At 46.5% G+C, this 4351-nt stretch overlaps 1 long non-coding RNA gene across 1 annotated transcript in view; it reads left to right on the top strand.

The window, feature by feature from the left end:
• LOC106728243 overlaps positions 1 to 4351 on the top strand; it is a 10599-nt gene extending 6248 nt beyond the window's left edge. The window contains exon 2 of the long non-coding RNA XR_001364523.1: positions 4178 to 4351. This is a non-coding gene — a long non-coding RNA (uncharacterized LOC106728243). The remainder of the gene's footprint in view (positions 1 to 4177) is intronic.

Genomic DNA, 4351 nt, shown 5'->3' with positions numbered 1-4351 from the left:
TCCTTGATCAGCTGGCTGTCTCCTGCACGCCCTACACTGGGGATCGAGCCCACAAACCCGGGCATGTGCCTGGACCGGGAATCGAACCATGACCTCGCGGTTCATAGGTTGACGCTCAACCCCTGAACTGGGCTTCTTTTTTGACAACCTTTTAAATATATATAAACCATTCTTAGCTTATGAATCGTACAAAAATAGCCCACAAGCCAGATGTGGCCCCGGGCCACAGTTTGCTGGCCTGCCGGGAGCTGGTCCATCCTTGCTGCTTGACACAGTCGCTGCAGGAAAGAAACATCTGCACAGCATATGTTTCAAGGGACCTGGCGTATATAGCATACTGTTCTTAATATGTTTGCTCCCCTTAGCGCTATGTGTTTTAACCAAGGTCACCTCTCCGAGAAAGGTTGTTTCCCCAGGTAGGGATTTTTCCCTGAAGTTAGGGAGGGGATAAAACCCCTTAACTAAGTGCCAGGCGGGTAGTTAATCACTTTAACTAAGAACAATCACGCTTAAGCTACATAATCTTTACTCCCTGGAATGGAGATAAGAAACACCCTAACCTTTGGAATAGAAATTGACAGGATTAAAATCAACTGGTATAAATACAGATGTAACAAGACAACAGGAGACAGAACCTAGAGACAGAACTTGGCTGAAGATCCTATACAGAACCTAGAGACAGAACCTAGTGAGAGAACATGGCAAAAGATCCTGGACAGAACCTGACTACAGAACTTGGCTGGAGAACCTACACAGAACCTGGCTGGAGAACCTGGCTAGAACCTGGAGAGAACCTGGCTGAAGAACCTAGAGGCAGAGAACCTAGACAGAACCTGGCGACCGAACCTGGCTGGAGAACCTGGAGAACCTAGTGAGAGAACATGGCTAGAGAACCTGGATAGAACCTGGCTGGAGAACCTGGCAAGAGAACCTGGAGAACCTGGCGACAGAACCTGGCTGAGGAATCCAAGTATGATGATCACCTGAATGCTGCCTCCGTGTCATTCCTTCTTCGCCTACTCCGTCCACACCTTTGGGGACCCCTGGACCCGCTGGGGCTGGACCCCAACACTGGCCCACACACACACACCTCACTATAAGCATCTTGAAGTGCTAGATAAAATATCTACGATGCAGAAAGGTTTATGTCCACATAAAGATGGGGGGAGATCTCAGCTCCCCAGAGGGAGTGCTCTCAAAGACTGGATCGTCAAAGAAAGGGGGTGTCTTCGAAAACATGTGCCCCTTGCCACAGGGCGACGACAGGGGAGCTTGCCACACATTTTTAAGCCACTCCTCAGGACTCAGAGCTGTGGGCGGGCCCTGCTAACGTGGGTGGGTTGTAAATTCACACTGTGAACTCCAGTGAACCCTGGGATCTATGCTGGAATTCAGGAGTCTGAACGGGGAGGGGAAAGCTGATTGCATTCTTATTCTCACTAACCTCTAATGGATATTTAGCATTTTCTTCAATTAAGAAGACAGTTAACAGGCAACAGTAGTGTTAGAACTTGTGACTTTGTCACTAATAGAAATCACAGATATTTTCACATCAAAATATAGAGCATGTATTATTATCGCAGAATTTTAAAAATATACATTCTGATAAGTATGTTTCAATGAATTGGAAATGTTAAAACACACTTCTAAATAATTATTGGGCCAAAGAAGTAATTGTTGAAATTTTTATTTATTGATTTTAGAGAGAGGAAGGGGGAGAGAGAGAAACATCGATTTGTTGTTCCACTTATCTATGCATTTATTGGTTGATTCTTGTATGTGCCCTGACCGAGGATCGAACCTGCAACCTTGGCCTATTGGGACAACACTCTAACCAACTGAGCTAGCTATCTGGTCAGGGTGAAATTTTAAAAAATATTTTTAATTTGGAAACTAACAATGTTTATTTCATATCAAATTACAGGTTTAGAGGGGTAATATTTAGAAGATTGAAAACGAATGAGTTAACTTTCAACTCAAGAAGTTAGAGAAGGAACAACAAAGTAAATCCAGAAGAGTAGGATTAAGGAAAATAAATGCAGAAATTAATAAAACAGAAAACAAATGAGAGATGATTGTCAAAGTCAAAACTTTTTCTTAGAAAAGATTAATAAACAGGCACACTTTGTGGCAAGGCTAGTCAAGAGAAAAGAGAGCACAAATAAGTGGTTAGAAATAAACAGAAGGACATAGATATAGCATGGCGTTTAAATTTTTATTGATTGATTGGTTTTAGAGAGTGAGAGAAACATCACTTTGTTGTGCCACTTATTTATGCATTCATTGGTTGAGTTTTGTATGTACCCTGACCAGGGGATCAAACCCTTGGCGTATTGGGACGATGTTCTAACCAACTGAGCTACCCGGCCAGGGCTATAGATTTAGCATAATATTTAAATTATAAGAATAGACTGAATAGTTTTATTCCAGTATTTTTAAATACGCAGAAAAAAAAATGGCAATTTCCCAGAAAAATATAACTTAACAAAACTGACTCAAGAAGAGGGAAAAACAGAATTCCCAGCGTGGGAAGCTATCCAAGTGTAGAGTGAGTGTTGAAAAGGCATTGAGCAGCCCGTCATTCATTTATTCAACAGCTATGTATTGAGTCCCACACCAGGCACTGTCGTGGAAGCTGGGGTGCAGCAGACAATAAGATAATCAAAGCCCCACACTCTCAGTTCTGTCGGAAAGAACTTTCCACGATGATGGTCTTTATTGTCTCTGGCAATATGGTAGCCATTGGCCACGTGTGGCTCTAAAGCACTTGAAATACGGTTAGTGCAACTGAGGCACTGAATTTTTAACTCTATTTCCTTTTAATTAATTGAAATTGAAAGAGCCAGATGTGACCAGTGGTTTTCTAGCTAATGGCTTCCCATGAGAGAATAAGTTGTTGAACTCTCAGGACCCTGACCTCTCCAAAAACAGCTCCTCGGTCTGAGGTGGTCAGTCCTGGTGGCCACGACCACATGGGCCTGTGGGCTCGACTCACTGTGACTTGATAGCGCATTTTCAGGTGCTTTACCCCATCTGCTGCTCACTTCCCTCTTGGGGCCTCAGTGCTCAGGGATCCTTCAGGAGGCAAATGATTGAGTGCTTGCTCTGTGGTAACCATGCCCACCTCTGGCATATGCTGGCCTCAGGTGCCTGGTGTGGTCAGCACTCACTACACACCAGGAAGCGTGGAAGTCAGTGAGCGAAGGGTGGGCGTTCTCGTGGGCCTCCTCATCAGCGCTGCAGGAGTGGGCAGTCCTGTCCCAGGATGCGCTGGAGAGGCGGGTGGGGTTGGCAGGTGGTAGTGTGGGTGGAGCTGGGCACAGACAGGGAGCAGACTGGCCCGAGGGCTGATGCTGGCCTTTGTCTCCCAGCCAAGAAATGTTAGGGACTAAAACAGAAAAAATACTAACAAAAATGTACCTGTGAAGAAAAGCCCCTCTATTGCGTATTTTCACAGATGGATGACATAAGTATCTTGGGCTCAAGAAGAAAAGGCAAAGCCATGCCCTAACCGGTTTGGCTCAGTGGATAGAGCATCGGCCTGCGGACTGAAGGGTCCCAGGTTCGATTCCGGTCAAAGGCATGTACCTTGGTTGCAGGCACATCCCCAGTAGGGGATGTGCAGGAGGCAGCTGATCGGTGTTTCTCTCTCATCGATGTTTCTAACTCTCTATCCCTCTCCCTTCCTCTCTGTAAAAATCAATAAAAAAATATATTTAAAAAAAAAAGAAAGAAAAGGCAAAGCCGTGTGGATGGTGGAGATAACGGATTCTAGAATGAATTTCTTTGTAAACTCAGAAGCCCTTTCCTTTCTTGGTGTCTCATCAATGCAAACAGGAAACAGGGTCGGGCTGCACACAGAAGCTAGACCTGGGGGCCGAGTATACACAGGGCTGGATGGGGGCCCTCCCTGGATCCCCCCCAGCCCTGCTGTCAGGAGCTCCTGCACTTTGCTGCACAACTCTCGAGGTGGTGGGTTGCAGACTCGCCAGCGTCCCCGGAGCCTCCCTTCTGCACCCACTGCCCACAGCAGAGTTTGCAGCGGCCGTGCCCTGGGGTGCTGGTGCCCAACACACCTCGAAGCACAAAGTAAAGGCTCCCGGGGAAGATGCGCAGGGCGCGGGATGCTCGTCCACGTGGATCACTCACAGGGGTCTCTTCTGCTTCTGTTTTTCAGGGATGATAATGGTGATTTTATTGCTGCTCGTGGCTATTGTGGTGGTTGCGGTCTGGCCTACCAGCTAGTGGCAATAACGGGGCCACCAGCTGGACTCCTGCCGGCGACGGAGAAAAGCTCAGCACCTTTTGATACACGGAAGCTGCTCTCAATAAATCCCCTCAAAGCTCTGAA

The sequence above is a fragment of the Myotis brandtii genome, unplaced genomic scaffold (assembly GCF_000412655.1).
Source record: "Myotis brandtii unplaced genomic scaffold, ASM41265v1 scaffold573, whole genome shotgun sequence".
Classification (NCBI taxonomy): domain Eukaryota; kingdom Metazoa; phylum Chordata; class Mammalia; order Chiroptera; family Vespertilionidae; genus Myotis; species Myotis brandtii.
Note: the sequence above shows the minus strand (reverse complement) of the source record. Positions and strands in the feature narration are given on the sequence as shown.